This window comes from Chrysochloris asiatica, unplaced genomic scaffold (assembly GCF_000296735.1).
Source record: "Chrysochloris asiatica unplaced genomic scaffold, ChrAsi1.0 scaffold00007, whole genome shotgun sequence".
NCBI classification, from domain to species: Eukaryota; Metazoa; Chordata; class Mammalia; order Afrosoricida; family Chrysochloridae; genus Chrysochloris; species Chrysochloris asiatica.
This window is the reverse complement of record NW_006408525.1, coordinates 36,505,134-36,526,828: the sequence shown is the minus strand read 5'-3', so window position 1 is coordinate 36,526,828 and position 21,695 is coordinate 36,505,134. Positions and strand designations below refer to the sequence as shown.

At 43.9% G+C, this 21,695-nt stretch overlaps 1 protein-coding gene across 1 annotated transcript in view; it reads left to right on the top strand.

Annotated features, from left to right (window-relative positions):
* Positions 1-21,695, top strand: part of PITPNC1 (phosphatidylinositol transfer protein, cytoplasmic 1) — a 366,383-nt gene that overhangs the window by 98,155 nt on the left and 246,533 nt on the right. The window lies entirely within an intron of this gene.

Genomic DNA, 21,695 nt, shown 5'->3' with positions numbered 1-21,695 from the left:
AAACTGACAAGAAAAAGAACAAAAAACCTGAACTCAACAAAAGAAAACATGCAGAACAAAGAAAATGCCCAGCAAAATGACAGTAATAAATTTATACCTAATAATAAGGAGCTCTGGTGGCGTAGTGGTTACGAATCGGGCTGCTAACCTTAAACTCAGCAGTTCGAAACTACCAGCTGCTCTGCGGGAGAAAGATGAGGCTTTCTGCTCCCGTAAAGATTTACAGCCTCGGAAACCCTGTGCAGGGTCGCTATGGGTCGGAACTGACTCGAAGGCACATAACAACAACAACAGAGCTACTCATGCATGTTATGATAGCACTAGGTACCTAGGATGTTCCCCAGGGGCCAATCTGATGGGTTACCATGGTTAGCTTCCAGCTTGTCACGATGTTGCACACGGCATCATACCAGGCATGGTGTAGCTTTCTTTATTTCCAGTACTTCCCTGGGCCCCTTGGCTCGGGCACTGACCCCCTGGCCCAATCCCTTTTGTCTTGGTAGTGTTATTATAGGGCATAAGGCATGCAACTTAATGCCCAAAAAGTTCCCTAGGAATAGAGCTTTTGGGTTGTAGGAGTTCCCCAATATAACAAACAACCAGTTGAAAAAGAGAATACAGGAGAAAGCAGGTTGTCTTGGACCCAATGAGTCTCAGGTTCCAGTAAACTAGCTGGAGATGCCTACCAGCTGTTAGGAGCACTGGTGCGGTGGTGGGAGCTGGGGCTAGGATTGGGAGCCCCTTATGGAGGTGATGGGTGGAGTTGCAGGAATGAACAGGCCATTTCTGTGAGAGAAAATGTATGAAGGACAAAGATAAAGTGGAATCCAGGAGAATGTCTTGAACAGACTTTTTCTTGGGGCTGTCACTGTGAAGGGAATAATCATTGTCTTAAGAGCCTTTGTCTCTAGTCTGTGTAATTGGGAGACTCTGACTCTGGGCCGCCCCTTCAGTCCCTGGCAGGTGCTGCTCCAGGATAGCTCAGAATTGTAGGAACTCCCTTTCCCAGAGTAGCCCAGCAGATCCCCTCCACCTTGGCCTGTCCCAGCCTCCCTCCTCTCCGCACACATTGCATGTCCCTGGGACCTACAGCCTTGATTTAAAGACTGGTCCTCCAACCATCATCATCACATTGCCTGAAACTTCAGCCCTAGTCCAGCCTACTGCATAAGAAGCTCATTTTAACAAGAACCACATAACGTCTGGTGAAAGTTGAAAAACATTGATAGATTTAAGCACCGCCTCAGTCTCCCAAGCCTCCTGGGACCCTAACACACTCAATCTGCCACCCAGACACTGGTGACAGCAGCTGTGGCACCCATGGGAGACAGGTCAGGGTCACCCTGGGCCTCTGTTGGCTCCTCTATCTCTGTGGATGCCTCAGTGAAGCGGGGAGCAGCTGCTTGTGCCGTTTCAGAGGTGAATCTACTCCTTAATTCTGCTTCAGCTGGAAACCAGAATTCCTTCATGGAATTACAAAATCACTCCCCTCTGTTAATGGTTCCTTCTCTAGAGGAGAAATCAGAAAACAAGATGGACCAGAAGCCACCAGGAGGAAAGAGGAGATTCAGTTCTTGGAGGACCAGAACAGAGCAGCGGCAGGACTGAGAGATGGTTTTCTGTTTCAAAGCAGTCTTATTGTGGTCTCATTTGCACATAGTGTTGTTGTTAAGTGCTGTGGAGTCAGTTCTGGCTCATAGAGACCCTATATACGGTTTCCAAGGAGCATGCTGGTGGGATTGAACCACCAACCTTGTGGTTAGCAGTCTAGTGCTTATCTTATCAGCACCACATCAGGAATAGTGACTTGTGATGCCAAATGTTAAGTGACGTACACTATGAAGAACCTGGCTCCAGCTTCCCCTCCCATCTGCAAATGAGAAGACCCAGAAAGATCTGAATCTGATTGAATGAACCTAAAAATTCTGCTTGTTGAAGAATAAGTTGGCTCTGGTGACTGATTTTCATAGCTAAAATATGTAACTATTTGGAAAGTACGAAGATTTCCTGTAGTCATACTTCACATTCATAAGCCTCCATGAATGTTGGAATAATTGTAAATAATATCAAATGTCATTTTCTAACAAGTATTAATCATAAGAGAATTGTGTCTGAAAAAAAAAAAAAAATAGTATCAGCCAAGATCCACTGAAGAATGCTGGAATTGTGGGCAAACTTGAGGGAGAAACAGGGCACTTGCACAGACCCAAAGTATTGTCCTCCAAATATTTATTAGTTAGTGCTGTTGTTGAGTGTCGTCAAGTCGGTTCTGACCCATAGCAACCCTGTATGGGGTTTCTGAGGAGCAGCTGGTAAGCTTGAACCACCGATCTTGGGGTTCAAAGCGACATTGCAGTCCAGCGCATTAAGCTGCAGTGCTACACCAGGACTCCATTAGTTAGTGCAGTGGCCCTAAACTAAGTACACAGATTCTTTGGCACCCTTCTATCTTGGAGGAACAGCTTCGCTCCCCTCCCCTCCCCTAATTGTGGATTGTACTGAGTAACTTGCTTCTAGTGGACGGAATACAGGAAGGGGAAAAGCCTAGTTTTAGAGTGGAGACCCATGGTACACACCACCTTGACCAAATGACCAATGTTGACATCACCAGTGATGCATCATGTGGGTGAGAGAGGTTTTTAAAACAGGAAAGCAGCCTCGGAATCAGACAGAGGGAAGTATCGAGGAAGAACACAGATGCTGGGATGAGAAGGTGATGGATGGAGGGAAGTTTCTGAGGTCAGTGAGAACAATGCTCAAAAAGGCTAGGCCTTGGCAAAAACGAGGGACACTCTGTTCTCAAAAACAGGGACGATGGAAGCCTGAGAAGGTCGATTTTACTGTCAGGAGGGGAGAACTTGAAGAAGTTCCCACCAATTAGCTTTTGTCTTCTTAGGCACAACAGTGGGAAATTGGCTATTGGAATTTCAATGTTCTTGGCCAAAATTCCTGGCCTCTAAAACAGGGTTTCTCAACCTTGGTACTATTGACATTTTTGGCCAGATAATTCTTTGTGTGGGGTCTGTGCTGTGTATTGTGGGATGTTGAGCAGCATCCTTGGTCTCTATTTACTTGATGACAGTAGTCACTTCCCCTCGCTGCCCCCCCCCCCCCCGCTCCCAAAACCCCCAGCTGAAAACCATGGCACTAAAATAATATGAGACAGTCTTGACATCTACAAATTCCTAGCCATTGCCTTTGGATAGTGAAAATGATGACATTCATTTCTCAGTTCCTACAGAGAGAACTCTGCTGCTAAGGCTTGAACACTCGACTGGCTTGGTCACAGTTGATAAGGGAAGAGCTGATGTCAGACAAATCGGAGGAAATGAAGTGAAGGGCTGGTTCTCAGAGCTTCTGTGGTTATCCTCTTGCCTCATGGCGGATGGTTGTTGTTTTGCTTTCTCCGTGGTTTCTGTGTGGGCTGTGAGAAGCAAACACATTGTTCTGTCAGTTGGGGACAAATAAACCCTTCTAACAGGTTGGTTTCTCAATGCCCCACTGCTGTCAGTGCATGGGGTCGCTTCCCTTGATGGAATTGACTTGGCTGCTTACCAAGCTGGTCCATAAAAGACTTCTGGATGTTGGTGATACTCGCTTCCTTACAATTCACATTTTATTACCCAAAGAGACTTGAAGTTTGGCTCTCTTTTTACCTCTACCTTCACTAAGTCTGTAACAACAGACTGCATTTCAGACCTAGCAAAATTGATAGAGATTAAGAAACAAGACGAAGGCGGAGGCTGAACTGCCCATGCACAAACGCTGATGCCATCTGTTGGCAGCTGGCAGAATTGATGCCCATTGCTCAGCTGGAGCTTTGGGTATGGTACAGAAAGTTGAAAAGGAGCTCTGGTAGTGTAGTGGTTACGAATTGGGCTGTGAACCGCAAGGTCAGCAGTTCGAAACTACCAGCTGCTCCGCGGGAGAAAGATTAGGCTTTCTGCTCCCGTAAAGATTGACAGCCTCGGAAACCCTGTTCAGGGTCGCTATGGGTCAGAACCGACTCGACGGCACTTAACAACAACAACAATAGAAAGTTGAAAGTTGTCAGTAGAGGACCTTTCTTCCACCAGGAGTGGGAGAGAAGCGAGGTCAGCAGGATAGGGAGGAGAAAGGAAGGAAGGTGTTGAATGGCTGCTACTCAAAGTGTGGTCCCTGGACCAGCAGCACCATATCATCTGGGAGCTTGTTAGAAATGCAAAGCCCCAGGCCCCCTACCAGCCTGAACTTCAGAATCAGATCTGCATTATAACAAGACTCAAGTGAATTCTGTGAGCAGTGAAGGTTGAGAAGTGGTGGGTATTGCCTTAGAGTTAGGGGTTACTAGATTTCCCCTTGCTGTCTCCACTAGTTTTTGTTGTTTTTTTTTTGCCCCTCAGACGGCATTCCAGGCCCTGGGCTTCCCTGTACCCCAGGACTAAAGCCAGGAGAAGACGACTCCACATGCTCCCTCCTCCCCAGGATTCTTGCTCAACTCCAAGAGCCCTCAGATTGCGCTGTCACTATCCCCAGTTCCTGGTGCATCATCAGTATCACCAAACCAAGGCACCAGTGTCTGGCTGCCTCCAAGTTCTTCCTCTCAAGAGTGAGGGCCTATCAGTGAGGGACTAAGGAATGATGGAAGGGTCACCTTGTGTGGATTGGCTCCAGAGACTTGCTTTGCCTCTAGCTTAGACAGTCAATGCTTGTACCCAAATAGGAGGTACTCAGTTAGTGTGTATTTTGAATATTGAATGAAGAGTGATGTAGGCATCTGGGAAGCATTTGGGTGGCACACAGTGGCCTCATCCCAGATGACCATGATATCACTTGAGGCTTTTAACTGGACAGCCCTCTTAGCCAGAGAAGTCCAGCTACTGTTTTGTTGTTGTTGAATTGAGGTGAAATTCATGAAATATAAAATAAACCGCTTTCAACTGTACAGTTCAGCATTTTACACATTTTCAATGGTGTGCAATCGCCATCTCTGCCTAGTTCCAATACATTTTCATCACCCCAAAAGAAATCCCCATACCCATTAAATAATCAGTTCCCGTCTTTCCATCCCCTAACTGGACGTTTCATATAAATGGTATCATACAATACATGGCCTTTTGTGCGTGGCTTCTTCCACTTAGCATAATGTTTTGCAGTTCGTTCATACTGTAGCATTATAGGTGTTGTTTTCATTTCTTTTTACTGCAGAATAATATGCCATTGTATGGGCATCTCCCATTTTGTTGATCTATTCTACCATGGCTAGGTATTTTATCTGGGTTGTTTCTAGTTTGGGGCTATTGTGAATCGTGCAGCTATGAGCATTCATGTACAAGTGTTTACGTGGCTTCCTGTTTTCACTTCTTTAGGGGTATTGACCTAGGAGTGGAATTACCCGTTGTCTTATTAAAAGAGTTCTTTATTGGTTCATTTCTTAGAGCCTAGAGCTTCACAAGAGCTCGTCTGAACCTTTCTAAAGCTGTAGTTTCATTTTGTGCAGAAGAGACACAGCAGTCCCTGTTCAGCATCTTCGGGGAAGCAAGAGCTTTGGCTCCTTTTCAACAACTAACGGTCTTTGATGAAGGGCCACTCTGAGAGGGGCAGAACTGTTTCCTTCCTTTCATTTCTCGTCTTCTCTGAACTCCCCTTCACCATCTCCTGTACCTCATCCAACCTTTCTCCAAAAGGGGGACAGGGAACCAACAAAACATCCAAACTTCAAGAAACAAGGAAGGCTTGTCCCGATTTGTGAACTCCCTTGAAAGGCTGTTGGTGAACAAGGACTCAAAGACTTGTGGAGGGTTTCCATGGCTGTCTTTCTGGGAGGTTTGTAGAACTGATCTCAGGAGACTAGAGGGCTCATTTATGCACAGAAGCCATTCAGTACTTGCCATTTGCAAGAGGACCTTGCCAATTGCTTGTCGTTCCCCTGAATTTAGAGTTTTGAAAGGACTCTAAACTAGACTTGTGGCTTTTGTCCATCTTGTTTTTCTCTTGATGTTTTTACCTCCTCTGGCCCCTCTTCTTCCATGAACAGCCAGTATTTCTCCTCTGTTGCCCGCAGCATCCCCAGCAGTTAGCTTCGTGGAGTGGAGGGAGCAACGGCCAGTCCCCTCAGTGTCGGGCAATCATTGCAGTTCACAAAGGAGCGGACTCCTCTGCAAACCCCCTCGATCCAAACCACCGTCAACCTTTAGCCATCAGCTCCTTAACCTTACCCTTCTTGAGAGACCCGTTTCCTTCTGAAACATTGGTTAGCGGTATTTGCTTACCAACAGGAGTCCCTAAACTCTTGAACTCACTTCCTCTCTGCTCACACTTCACCTCCTACCCACGTATTCAGTTGTTGTCAGGTGCCCTGGAGTTGGTTATGACTCGTAGTGAACCTGTATAGGGTTTCTGAAGAGCGACTGGTGAGTTTGAACTGCCAACCTTGAGGTGAGCAGTCTGGTGCCACACCAGGACTCCATATTCAGTAGAAGGCCTCTTCTAAACTGGATGGTGTGACACCATGTGCTGTCACTCTGAACAGAGAGATGGGAGGCAATTAAATAATTAGCCAATGTCCACTGGGTAGAATGACAGCAAGAACCTCAGCTATTTCTTTTGCTCTTTACCCTAAGAAAGTGCTTAGTCAAAAGAAAGTGCTTAAAGTGTCATGGAAATAAATCCTCAGGCAACTGTGGAGGTAGATAAGTTGAGTCACCTTTAACATGTAGGGAGAGGATTCACCCATAAATTTACCTAATTCCCAGTTTACAAATGAGCCCATGATGATCTGACCTCTGATATTTTGAACTCTTCCTTTCTGTGTGGAAGACCTGGGTTTGATTTGCGGCCAATGCCACCTCTTGTGCATCAGAGACTGGTGTGTTGCTTTGATACTGATCAGGTTCCAGCAGAACTTCCAGACTCAGATAGAGTAGGAAGAAAGGCTTGGAGATCTACTTGAAAACCTATGGGTCATGGTGGTCTGATCCTGTTGTGCATGGCGTCACTGTGAGTTGGGGCCAACCAACAACAGTAACTTAGTCTTGTGAATCTTTGGAACTTCATTTCTCTTTGAGTACCATAATACCCTTCCGACACAAGAACAAGCACAGAGAAGCCTGAAAGACCACCTCAACTATTATGATTTTCTGAACAAAATAATGTTTATCATTTGTATGCTGCCTTGTGATTTCTAGGTGTGTCCGTTTCTTTGGACTCCAAGGACTGGCATGTTCTTTGAGAGAGTTGTCAATGACAGGCCGAGTGTGCTTTGAGTAAAGGCATTTTCTTCTGCGCTGCTCAATTCCTATTTCAATGCTGTGCCTCAGTACTTTTTTAATTAATACTGTTTATGCTCACTGATGAATAATTCAGAGCCATACAAGCAACAGATGTCAGAGGATTCAAAATGGCTTTCCCTGAATTATTTATTATTTCCAAAAAAGTAGCAGGTTTGTTGAACAAGTAATTGGCAACACAGATGTAGATCAAGGTTTGTCAGCAGGAAACAAAGTCTACTGCTGCTTTTCTCCTTCTGCATGCTATTAGCCAGGATGGAATTGTGTAAGGGAGTTTGCCTGGTGAAAAACCAAAAAAACAAACCCATTGCAGTGGAGTTCATTCCAAATCCTAGCAACCCCACAGGGTAGAGTAGAGCTAACTGCCCCTAGAGTTTCCAATGCTGTCAGCTTTACGGAAACAGACTACCGCATCTTTCTCCATGGAGTGGCTGCTGGGTTCGAACTGCAGAGGTTTAGCAGTAGGGTACTGTAACCACCCCATTTAATGCTGCCTAAGTTGTCTAGCGCTGTAGGATAAGCACTGGAGCGTGAGGTTGATTTGAGCCTCAAACTGGGTGGTTCAAACCCATCAGCTGCTCCCTGGAAACTCCCAGGGTCATAGTGAGTCGGAACTGACCTGACATCACTCAACAAGGTGTCATTTACTCATCCTGATTGCCTATTGGGAAATGGAAGATTGCTTGGCTTCTAGGTTGTCTTTGGATTACAAATCATGAATTGTGAGTCTGTCTTAAAATAAAATTAATGAATGTAGCCTTGCAAATATCTTTCAGACCTAATGACTTATACAGGTATCCAGAGAGAGGAAATATCCTTGTTTGCAAATAGATGTTAAGAATAAATACTTAGGAAAAAAGTAATCTCACAGATGTGTAAAAGTATTTGCACAAAAATGTTCTCTGGGGGTTATTTATATTAGACTTTTAACAAAGGAAATAGCTCAAATGTGTAACAATGCAAGATTAGCTAAATTCTGATATAGTCAAGCAATGGAAAATTACATTAAATCATATAGATGTGGTTTTTATTGGGAAACATACCAATATGTTTATAGAAGAAGATTATTGAGAGAGGTTGAATAAACTAGTATGATTTTATTTTTATTTTTATTTCTTCTTCTTTTTATCAATGTGGTCGTGGTGGTGTGCCGTGGAGTTGGTTCCAACTCATAGTGACCCTGTTTAGGGTTTCCTAGGCTGTAAATCTTTACGGAAGCAGAAAGCCTCATCTCTCTCCCACAGAACAGCTGGTAGTTTCGAACTGCTGACCTGCAGGTTAGCAGCCTAGCAGAGAAAAATATAGAAGGCACTATCCCAAATTTTGATAGTGGTAGTAGGTATAAGGACCACTTTATATTTTCTTGGTATCTACTGTAAACATGGGTGCATTTTTTTTTTTAACTTACTGTTGTGTGCTGTTGACTCACAGGACCCCGTATACAGCCACAGGTGGATTTGAACTGCCAACTTTGCAGTTATCAATCCAGTGCTTATCCTACAGTGCCACACCAGGGCTCGACTCAGACTCATGGTGACCCCGTGCGTGTCAGAGTGGAACTGTGCTCCATAGATTTTTCAATGACTGACTTTCCAGAAATAGATTGCCTGGTCTTTCTTCCAAGGGGGTTATGGGTGGACTTGAACCTGCAACATTGCCGTTAGCAGCCAAACACCTTAACCACTTTCACTACCCAGGGACTCAAGCATGTCAGAGTGAAAGACCTAGGAATACAGTGACATTCGGACCTAAAGAAAAAAGCAATTCATTTCTTTTCCTTCTCATAGTGTGAGGTAGGTGTCCCAGGACATATGTGGTTGTTTTCGAGGCTGATGTTCATGGGCTCAAGTTCCTTGCAGCTTGTGACTCCTCTTTGTCTTTTACAAGATCAAGGTTGGATGCTGTCATGTCAGAGTTCAGAGAGGAACATGGAAGAGGTGCCCTGACTCTCCTAAGACCTGGTCCAAAAATGTAGCACATATCATTCTGCTCACATCCTTGTTGTTGTTGTTAAGTGCCGTGGAGTCAGTTCTGAAGCTTTAAAATCTTTGTGGAGTGAAAGCCTCGGCTTTTTCTCCCTTAGAGTGGTTGGCAGGCTCAAACCACAGACCTTGTGGTTCAAAGTCCAGTGCTTATCATATGGTGCTATTGAGGTAAGGGCAAATGGGTTTTGCTAGACAGATTTCTATCTCTACCCAATGTATCAGGAGTCCTGGTGTGGCACTGTAGGGTAAACGCTGGACCTCAAGGTTGGCGGTTCAAACTCACCAGCTGCTCCTCAGAAACCCTATACAGAGTTGTTATGAGTCGGAAACAACTCGACGGCACTTAACAACAACAACATTCAATGTATCACATCTGTAATAATAATAACACAGCATTAAGCAATTTTTTTTTTTTTTATTGTGAATTATGTGATAGTTTACATGGGAGAACACCAGTCTTACATTCATTCTATTGTATATCGTCTCATTGCCATGGTTACAATCCCCTCCATGCAATCCTTCCCCCAGGTCTTCAGCACACAGCTGCTCTCCCTCTCTGGATCAGCAATGTTTTAAAGGAGTAGAGTTTTGAAGTCTAAGTCTCCAGAGGCATTCATTTCCTTCCTCCTTAGGAGGAAATTAATCATACTGAGGTCTAAAATTTGGACACTGCCATCAAAGGCTTTGCCGTCGCAAGCAATTCAAGTGGTATATGCAAAGGGCCCAAAGAGTGTCCAGATAAGTTCAGAGGAGACATTGGCTAGGGTCATGGAATAAAGCTCAGGTACATTGGAAAGCATGCAAATCTGCTTCCTGCATATCTAGAAGAAGTAAAACTATTTATGTTTTGTGACACTTTAGGATTACATGACCTTACTTTATACCAGAAAGGAATTGAATCATATTTTTCTATTAATCCAACAATCACTTAAGGCTGCTATTTTTTGGTAATTCTTTTGTTAAATGCATATCTTGGAAGAGCTACAATTTTAAGGAACTGCTTGACTTAATAATGTTAAAAATTATTTTTTAAATACAAAGTATGGTTTTTAAGTGGTTGTTGTTTTTAACAGTCATCTTGAATAGATGGCATCCTGGTGGCACAATGGTTAAGTGCTCAACTGTTAACTGAAAGGTCTATGGTTCAAATACACCAGCCTCTCTGAGTGAGAAAGATGTGGCGTAAAGATTGCCGCTTTGGAAAACCTATGTTGTTGTTGTTAAGTGGCTTCAAGTCGGTTTTGACCCATTGCGACCCTGTATGGGGTTTTCAGGGACAAACTGGTGAGTTTGAAACGCTGGTACTCTTGGAAAACCTATAGGACAGTTCTGCTCTTTCTATGAGTCGGAATCTCAACAACAATGGGTTTGGGGGTTAATCTTGAGTAGGGTATTTCTAGACTTTTTGGAAGCCAAACCAAAAGCAATTTTTTTTACCTCCTTGGATATGTACCTTTGATATTTACAGCAATCATGTTATATTACTTCCTTCATAATAAGATCAAATTTTGTGTATCTTTTGCCAAGCATGAGCTTTTCCAATGTATATTTTGGCTTCATGCACACAGCCTTTTGAAGTCAAATAATTTACTTAAAAGGAGTCACAACTGGATTCTGTTTTTTTTTATTTTTTTTTTTTATTTTAGCATGACCCAGATGCAGTCCCTTAAGACATGAGGAATTTACATGTCTCTGATTTGGTATTCCCAATAGTCCCTGAAATGCAACAAACTGTTTAAAGGAACTGGAAGAACCATTTGGTGCTTTGGTGACTCTTCTAGGAAAACCAGGTTGCGTAAACCCCATAAGCAAGAATTTTTGCAAATGAGGCCCAGATTTGAAAATTGCTGTTTTCCAAATTGTACTTAGTCTAGAAATAAAAAAAACTGTACAGCTGGGAAGAACTTGAAAGATTCTGTGACCCAGTTGCCTTATTTTGTAGATAAGGAAGGTAAGACAAGTCACTTAGGTGTGCCACCTGATTCATGTGTGGCAACGTTGAGAACCAGAGTTCTAATGCCCCCAGCCCAGCCCACACATGTCTCTCTTTATAGGCTGCCTCTGGGGTGCTTGGATAATTCCTGATCTCTAGGAGTGATGGGTTGGGGACTGAGGTGAAGAGGGAGCTGTCTCCAGACCCCCACTCCTTTGGCTTCTGTCAGCATGCACCTGCAGAGATGGAAAGGGATGTTTCTTTGTTTATATTAACAATAAACTCACTGGGGGCAGAATTTGGACTGTAGCCAATTTTGTAAGGAAGTGACATAGTCAAAATGTTTCTAGAAAAAAATGTCAACGTTTCTGTTTTTTTCATTGTTTTTCAGAGTTCAGAGAGTTGAAATCTCACAGTAACAGCAGAAAGAAGGATTTCCTTTTTGTCATGTTGTTGTTGTTAGGTCTGACTCATAGCAACCCTGTATAGGGTTTCTGAGGAGCAGCTTCTGAGTTTGAACCTCTGACCTTGCGATTCAAACAGACCTTGTGGTCCAGTGCTTATACAACAATGCCACACCTGAGAAACTGAAAAGCATCATCCTTTTCTTGAGTTTTTTTGTTTTTTTTTTAAACCTTTCTGTGATCAGCATTTAAAAAATGAATGATCCTTCCTGGGGTGTATTTCTGGTTTAAATATTACAATTTTTTAAAGAAAAAAATGCTTTATGGTGTACAGGTTTAGTGATTTCAAAGACTGTGTAAGTTCATCCGTGTAATTTATCCATCACCCACCAACCTACCTGAGAGCAGAGTATGACATATTTTCATTGAAGTACTGACAGCTTGGATGGCCTCAAGGCATAGAGAGGGCGGTTTGGTATGTTATACTGTGGTTTTTCTAGTTGAAAAGGATATCGGTCTCAATTTTCAAAACACAGCTCTGATACAACTCAAGAAAGAGCAGGAAGGTTTGGAATATAGTCGACACTGTTGATTGATTGCCATGTAGTTGACATTCCCCCCCTTTGATCCTTGTTTGTTTATTTCTTGTGCTTCTCCTGAAATGGGAATGGTAGCTCTGCTAGTGTAGTGATTACAAATGATGCTCTAGTGGCTTAAACCTTAAGGTCAGCAGTTCGAAACCACCAGCTGTTCCGCAGGAGAAAGATGAGGCTTTCTGCTCCCATAAAGATTTACAGCCTCAGAAACCCTGTACAGGGTCGCTATGAGTCGGAACCAACTCCACGGCACATAATAACCACAACCCAGAGAGTAATTCTGAAATTACTGATGTGAGAGATATTCATGTGCATTCCTACTTTGTCATTTGCTTCATTAGATTTCTGTTAAGCCAATGTCTTCCAGACTAAAAACACAAGCTTCTGTTGAAATGTTTGTTGTTTTTTTATTTTGAATTGGGACCTCCTTGACTTTATATTAAATCATTCATCTTTAGCCATTCTTGCTACTAAGCTGGTATCATTCTCCAGGGGGCTGCTGTGGTGGTTCATTTACATCTGACCTTGTTCTGAAAAATATTTAAGGCAAAAGAGCCCTAATTTAGAACTTGCTGCTGCTTATTTTACCAATTTGTCTGAATCTGTGAAAATGTGTGTCCAATTCCCTAAGAAATGAGACTCAAGATTTTAATAAACACTTCAAATGTCACCCTGAGTGCTAGGGTTTGTTTTGACTCGTGGGTGTTACACCAGCAAAGGTTGTTACAATTAACCATCTTACAAAGGAATAAACCAAGACCCAGAAAGGCTGAATTGCCCAAGGATGGAGACAAGATTTGAACTCAGTCCTCACACTGAATCACTCCTTGTAGTCTCTCATCTTTCTGATTCCTCAGAGGATTAGTTCTAGAACCCCATTGGATACCAAAATGCTCAAGTCTTTTATATAAACTGGCGTAGTACTTGCATATAACTTACATGTATCCTTCCTTGTAAATTATCTCTAGATTACTTACCATACATCATTGTTGTTGTTAAGTGCCTTTGAGCTGGTTCTAAGCCATAGTGACCCTGTATAAGGTTTCTAATGAGCGGCTGGTGAGCTTGAATCAGTGACTTTGCAGTCCAGCACATTAACCCACAGTGCCAAAATACCTAAGACAATGCATATAGCACTCTAGCTCCCTCTTAGCCTTTGAGGGATTGCTTTGACCACTTCATTACTTCTACCCTCCCCCCGATATTTTCGATCCCCTTGTCTGTTAAATTCACAGATGCGGAACTTGGAATATGGAGGGCCCACTATTTATACCATTAGATAGGTGTCAGTTTCCTAGCTTGTTAGGAGGGTAGAGATGGTAACGTTTTCGTCTGAGTGTATGGGTGTAATTGGGTATCTGTCGGGAGCTGTGTACCTGGATGTCTGGAGTCAGGTCAGATGGGTGTTTTACTGGAGAAGAGCTGATTTGCTAAATCTGTCTGGAATTGAGTTGAGGGTCATTGTAACTACAGAAAAACGTTATTAAAGATGGCTGTTAAGATGTCAGGAGGGAAAAAAAAAATGACTTCATAGGTCAGCAAAGCAAAAGCTGTCACACTGAGAGCCACAAGCTAAGGTAAGGTTTCTGGTCGGCAATGTGGATTAAGAGACTGTGGGATTTAATAAATTTGTGCATTAAAGACGGGCCCTGCAAATGTTACGTTATCATGAAAATGTAACCACTCCAATTGAATTTAGAAACAGTATTAAAATTATTCTTTAGGTGATACCACCTTGATGTTTTTAAACAAAATAACAAAAGCATGCGAGGGTCATTAAACACTAAATTCTGTTGCTAGAGGTTCTTATTTTCTTTTCCAAAATGGACTAAGAAAATTCTCTTTTTACATAATTTACAGTCATGTCACTGTTTAAATGTGCCAAAGATGTTCTCAGAATCTGGGCAGCATTTTGTAATATACTGCATTATTTTAGTGTTGGACTATATATATAAAATGAACATTCAGTATATACTGATGGTGGCATTTGTTGAGCCAAATTCTCACTTATGTACAGAGAAAAAGATAAGCTGCCATCCTTATACACTGTCCTTTGTTGTTGTTGTTAAGTGCTGTCGAGTCGATTCCAACCCATAGCGACCCTGTATAGGGTTTCGAAGGAGCAGCTGGTGAGCTTGAATCACCGACCTTACAGTTCAAATGACTTTGCAGTCTGACACATTAGCCAACAGCGCCACACCTATACACTGTCCTTAGAGCATAGCATGCCTTTAGAGCCCCTGGGTGGTGTCCATGATTAGCATGCTCGACTGCTAACCAAAAGGTTAGTGGCTGGAGTCTGTCTACCCAGAGGGGTCTCAGAAGAAAGACCTCCTGATCTCCTGAAAAATGAGTGACTGAAACCTTATGGAATACATGTCTACTCTGAAATGCACGAGTGGAAACTGACTCAGTGGCAGCTGCTATAGCATGCCTTAAAAAGTAAAGGTAGAAAAGTGTACCTCTTCTTTCTCATGTTTAGCAAGTATGTATTAGTTTTGTTAAGCTGTTATGGTGTTGGAGGAGAGTATTGAAAGTACCATGGACTGCTAAGAGAACAAACAAATCTGTGTTGGAAGAAGTATAGCCAGAATGCTCCTTGGAAACCAGGATGGTCAGACTTCGTCTCTCATTCTTCGGACATATTTATTATCAGGAGAGATCCAGTCTGGAGAAGTACATCATGCTTGGTAAAGTGGAGGGTCAGCAAAAAAGAGGAAGACCCCCAATGAGCTGGACTCACACTGTGGCAACAGCATTGGGCTCAAGCGTAGCAGTAATTGTGAGGTTGGTTCAGGACTGGCAGTGTTTTGTTCTGTTGCGCATAGGGGCACTGTGAGTCGGTACTGACTTGATGACACCTAATAGCAACAAGCTATGTCTGCTTCAAAAGGTCCTAATGAGATGATGTTGATTTAAGACAGGACCAGTGGACAGCTGAGATTCTACTGTCTATACACTTGGTCATGCTAGGTAAAGCACCGCTGGGGACCATTCCAGGGGACCAGGGTTCCGTGGACTCTGGAGAACCTCGAGGAGATCATGAAGCATGAGTAGCAATTTTGAATTAGATGATCTTCGTTTCATCCAAGGACAAGCAGATGGGGCAGAAATGAGAGGTAGGGAGGCAGGGAGGTCTTGATTTGGTTCACCGATTGCCCGAGGTCGTGTGTTAAAGGAGTACTGTGACATTTCTGCTTCTTCATTGTTGTTGGTTGCTGTTGAGCCAGTTCTGACTCCTGGCAACCCCACTTATACAGAGAACTACTCCAAAGCATTTTCAAGGTTGTGAGCTTTCTGAAACAGATTGCCAGGCTTCTCTTCCGAGGTGCTTCTGGATGGGTTTGAACTGCCATACAGATGGCATCAAGTGCTTAACCTATATTTGCTTATATTTTTACCAATAACAACATTAACAAAAGCCCTGGGGGCACTGTGAGACAAGCACTGGAGTACTAACCTCAAGGTGTGAAGTTCAAACCCACAGCCATTCTTCCGGAGAAAGAGGAGGTTGTCTGCCTGAGAAACCTTATATAGAATTGGCTGCATGACAGTGAATTGTAACATCATGTACTGGTTAGCACATTGCAACCAAGTCACGCCATTTAAGTTATCCGCCTCCCACGGGCAAAACTTTCTCCTTTTTTATTATTGCGCAGATTTAGAGAAATAGCTTTTATTTTGCAACCCTTTCTGTGAGCATCAAAGAAACAAGCCAATGGTTTTTCTCTGTGACTGAGTTCAGTGGAAGGATGTCCAAGTGACAGGTAGTTAATCCAACTCCTGATGAATGATTCTGGGTGGAACTGGGGGAGTTGTTAATTAGCAAAGTCAAAGATAGATGAAAGTTTTATTTTCTCCAGCTGCTAAAATTTGGGTTTCGTGGTAAATGATCAGTTCAGACTTTTTAGGCCAAGTGTGAGCGATGCTTGGGGGCTGCTGGCTCGAGGCTAGGGAGGTTGATTTTGATGCTGAGACACACAGGCTTGGGCAGCCTGCCTCCAGGGCCTTAGTGACATTCCCCTAGACAACATCTTCCTCTGTCCTCCTGTACAGTATTGACATAGAGTGCTGATGGAGGGAAAGGGTTAGGACCACTGATTAGAGAGACGTTGTGGTTTTGTTTTCTTCTCTGTCTTTCTCAGAGACTTCAGTAAGACAGAGCTTACTCACTTGAAAGGCTTGGATTACTGAGGTGCTCAAAAGAGCCGTGGCTGGAGGATTTTCTCCAAGCTGAAGTTTTTCTTTGCCCCTAGAATACTAAGCAAAAAAGGAAGGAAAAGATGAAAGAAAGACTGTTTTAAAAAATACATTGGACTGGACCCATCAAAGAGAAAGCCAGAGAGCATTCTCAACTAACAAATATGTGGTATTACTGCATTTGGAAATTAGATGAAGGCCCCACAATCCAGTTATTTATTCAGGAATTAATCAGCAGTTGGCCCATCCCAGGCATGGAGTGCATCGGTATTCACCTCATGCTGGTGGGAAGCTGGCAGCCTTGTCGTTATATAATCTGAACTGCGATGCCTGCCAAACTGGACCTCAGTGTGCCCGGGGGAGGTTCGAGACTCTATAACTCTTTCTGGAATCAGTCAGTCCTGCCAGATAGATTCCAGAGGCTTGGGGTATGCTGGGCACAGGCTGAAGTTTTCACAATTTTACAGATGGCAAATCTGTCTTTGGGACTTATATCCCACTAACCTCCACCAAGAGTCCTGGTGTGGCACTATGGGTTAATGCACCAGACTGCAAAGCCGTTTGAACTGCAAGGTTGGTGGTTCAAGCTCACCAGCTGCTCCTCGGAAACCCTATACAGGGGCGCTGTGGGTTGGAAATGACTCATCGACACTTCACAACAATAACAACCTCCACCAACACCCAAAGGCAAAAAGTGAAGGGCATGCAATGGAATCCTTCCCCCATTTTCTTTATTGTGGTCAAATGTATATAAAACATAAAATTTCTCATTTTGCCATTTTTAAATGTCCAATTCAGTGGCATTAACGATATTCACAGTGTTGTACAACCATCAGCACTATTTCCATTTTTTAAAATTCCAACCAGAAAATTCATTCCCCTTAAGCAATCATTCCTATTCCTTTCCTCCTAAGCCCTAGTAATCACGAATCAACTTTTTCTTGCTGTACATTTGGTTCTTCGAGCTATTTCATATTAGTGGGATCATATAAAGTTTGTCCTTTTGTGTCTGACTTATTTCACTCTGCGTGTTTTCAAGGTCCATCGCGTTGTAGCACACATATCAGAACTCGGTTTCTCTTTCTGGCTGAATAGCATTCCATGTATGGATATGTCACATTTTGTTATCTGTTCATCTGCTGAGGGACACTTGAGTTGTTTCCACTTTTTGGCTAGTCAGAGAATGCTGCAATGAGTGTCTCTAGGGTTTGTGATGATTCTTTAACTTTTGGAGAAAACCTGTTCTTGTCAGTTGCCAATGAGTCTATTCCAACTCATGGGGAGCCTGGTTGTTGCAGAGTAGAACTGCTGCAGGATTCCAAGCCTGTGACCTTCAGGAAGCAATCACTAGGCCTGTTTTGCCAGGTGTGTCTAGGTGAGTTCAGACTGCCACCTTTCAGGTATTCATCTGGCTCTTAACCATTTGTACCTCCAGAGACACCTCCTACCAGCAATGGGCAAGGGTTACTGGACTCCTGTTTTAAGATAGTGTCTTGAGCATCTGTGATATTGTTGTTGTTGTTAAGTGCTGTTGAGTCGGTCCAACCCATAGCAACCCTGAACAGGGTTTCTGAGGTTGGACCTAAGACCCACGAACAGCAACACCCAGAAACAATTTCTAGATCTCCTTCACGCAGTGCCTTAGGATTAGGAGGAAAGTGGGATTGGTGGTGGTTATGTGCTGTGGAGTTGGCTCCGACTCATAACGACCCTGTACAGGGTTTTTAAGGCTGTAAATCTTTACAAGAGCAGAAAGCCTCATCTGTCTCCCGTGGAGCAGCTGGTAGTTTTGAACTGCTGACCTTGCGGTTTGCAGCCCAATTCGTAACCGCTACGCTACCAGAGCTCCTTGAGCATCTGTGATAGCCCCACCTAATTGCTCTCTGTCTCCTTTCCCCTCTAATCAGACCACATAGGCCTGTGTTACCACAGGCTTGGTGGAGAAGAGTGGCCTTCTTCTAGGTCAAGAACACCAGGCTATTGTTGTTAAGTTGTGTCTGTCCATGTGAGTTTGTATAGGGTTTCTGAGAAGTGGCTGGTGGGTTTCAACTACCAACCTTGCAATTAGTAGTCCAGTGTTTATCCTACAGTACCACATCAGGACTCTCATTTTGGCCACACATCCTTCATCTCCTCTCCTTACAGCGAGGATAACAAAGGACACTGAAGATCATGGAGTATGAATTACCCCCTCTCTCCTTTTCTTTCTCTTCTATGAAAAAAAGGGTTAGGTTACTACCCAGCCATTGTAGATTGAACTCCAGTAAGTCAGTGATGTACCACGTTGACTACATATTGGAATCACCTAGTTGTTTACTGATGTCCAGTAGACTTGTTTGGCTCTGGCTTGGGCATCAGGATTTTAGAAATCTCCCTGGTGAGTCTTAAATGCAGCCAGCACTGAGCAGCATCCAGGTAAAAGATGGAACCTGAATATTTCCTCCGCCCTTTCTTTCTGTCGTATTTATAGAACGTATCTGCAAATTTGTAACTCTCAAGTTACAAATGTTTCCATGCTTTAATGATTTGGAAGTAGACTTTTTGATGAACAAGGTTGCATGACGGAATTTTGAAGCCCAGAATAAGGAGACCTGGGTCATGTTCAAGAACCCCTGGTGTCACAATGGCTAAACATTTTTGGAACAAGCTGCTCCTCAAGAAAAAGATGTGGCCATCTGCTTCTGTAAGGATTGTTGTTGTTAAGTGCTGGCGAGTCGACCCTGTATAGCTTTTCCAAGGAGCGACTGGTGAGTTTGAACTGCTGACCTTGTGGTTCAAACCAACCCTTCGGTCCAGTGCTTTACCCTGCAGCACCACAGCAGGTTTCCAGCCTTGTAAACCTGTAGGGTTGGGGCAGTTCTACTGTACCTACAGGCTTGCTATGTGTTAGCATCGACTTAATGACAAAAGATATGGCTCATATTGTTGTTGTTGTTGTTAAGTTCTGTCGAGTCGGTTCCGACCCATAGCGACCCTGTACAGGGTTTCCGAGGCTGTAAATCTTTACTGGAGCAGAACGCCTAATCTTTCATGTTCTTGTACGCGTCATCATACATCATTACACGTCACTACACGTCATAACCTAGCCAAGGAAAAATGACTCAATTTATCTGGATCTCAGGATTTTGTCGTCCCCACCGCTTAATCTAGGCTGTAAATTAGAATATGGGTAAACAACCCAGTTAGAGGAATAAAATTAATGCTTTTTCTTCTTCAAAGTTCCCTATAGCTCTAAAGATGAGAAAGTTGAGACTTTCTGCTCTATGAAGATTTTTAAAAGCCTCCGCAACAAGGTTGCTATGAGAGGAGTTGGACAGCACTTTACAACAGCTCTCAACTGCCACAGCTGTGAGAATGATCAGGTGGCTTTGATAGGGAGTGCGTGATTCAGGAGAGATTGCCTGGGTGTGAACGACTTCATGATCTAGCCCTAATGAGAACAAGGCTAGAGAACCTCCCCTCAGGATGGGGCTCAGTGCCTGGTACCCCAGAAGCTGTCCTCAGGACAGTTCAGCTCAGTTAAGTGAAAGGGAGCAAAATAGTGATCTTGAAGGCTCTGTAGTTAATTAGAAACCAGGAGACGGTGGTTTAAGAGCCGAGGTGAGAGACATGAGGTAGTGAAGCAGGGCCACCTGGCTCCAACTCCATGAAAACTGTGACCCCCTGCCACCACCCACCTTAAGCTGCAAGCTTCTCCTGGGATTCTTTTGAGGTGCATACTACTGCCCCCTTCTCTGCCACTGGACTCCTGAATGAATGCGGAGGGCTCAGGCGTTTTCTGTATTTCATTTTTTGGTCTCCAGGTTAATACAGCTAATGAGGTTGAGTTATGGTGCCAGAAAGTATTTATTAGGTGGAAACGAAAGAATGCAATTCTGCCCTGGACAACTCCAGGCTCAGCGGTTTGCATCCATGGTGACCTGAGAAACTGCAGGCCCATGGGAAAGTGAGTGGAGGCGAACTCCCGGGGGATGGGCGGCCAGATCAGCCTGTGGTGGAACCATGAGCCCAGTCGGAGCCAGACCCCTAGTGTGTGGCTGTCAGGATGACGCAAGGAGGCATGTGAATGCAGCCGGCCACCACAGCTGGTGCATGTGACTCTGGGCAGTGTGTTCCCAGGAACCTACAGGACACTGAGGCTGGGGTGATGTAACCCAGATCTGCCAGATGTGGAAGCCAGCGTGAGTCACGCTGGTCAGTTCATTAAGAAAGGGTTTCTGGGTCATCTGGGTGCAAAGCAGTGACTGCTTCCCGTGCCATCTGGGCAGGAGGCACCCACATTCACACATCAGGAATCCTCAAGTTCATTAACATCTGTCTGAAATGACAGCCTGGCCCTCTGAGCGGATGGTGTGCAGAGCCCAGACTCTGATGACCTCTGGCTGGTAATTTGTTAAAGAATGTCAGCACTTGGGGTAGTACAGGGTAGGGGTCGGGGTCAGATAAGAAGAAATTAGTTGCTGTCAGATTTTTTTGGTAAATTCTAAGACCAGAAAGGAGCCCTGGTGGTGCAGTGGTTAAGTGCTTGGCTGTTAAGTGAGAGGTCGGTGTTAAAGTAAGACCAGAGGTGGGGCAAGGTCCTGTGAGAAGTCCACTGTGCCGGCATTGTGGCCAGCGAACTATTAGGGACCACGTTTTTGTTGGTGGTGGTGTTGGATGTGTGCAAGATGCGTCATGGTGAGTAGCACATGTGTCTCTGAGAAGCTGTAAGCTGACTTTAAATAACAGCAAACAGCTCCTTCATGGTTATAACTTACAATCAGAAAAGTGTGTGCACTGCTGGGTAAAACTTCATACCCAGAGAGGTGGTTGGCCCCAGGAACCTGTAAACATGTTATTATTTGGAAGAGGGTGTGTTTGTTTCATCGACTGTCAGAGCTAATAACCACACACTGGGTGGCTTAAAACCACAGAAATGTATTCTCTCCACTTCTGGAGGCTGGACATCAGAGAGCAAGATGTTGGCAGAGACAGTCTCCCTAAGAAGATTTCAGGGAAGATCCCTTCCTTGCCTCTTTTTTTTTTTAAGTTTTGATTGTGAATTGGGTGATCGTTTACATGGGGAAACATCAATCAGTTTCACACTCATCATTTCATTGCAATGCTTACAATCTCCTCTGTGCACCATCGATCAATAGTATTTGCTTCTATTCCCTCTGGTTTTTTTCTTTTGGGGCAACAGGGTGTGTGTTTGTGTGTGTGTACAAAAAACACTCAAGAATATATAATCATTTAAACAACCAAAGGGCACATTCTGCAAGCCCGCCTCCTGGCCACCAGCACCTGGCTGCCAGCATACAGCCTTTCTC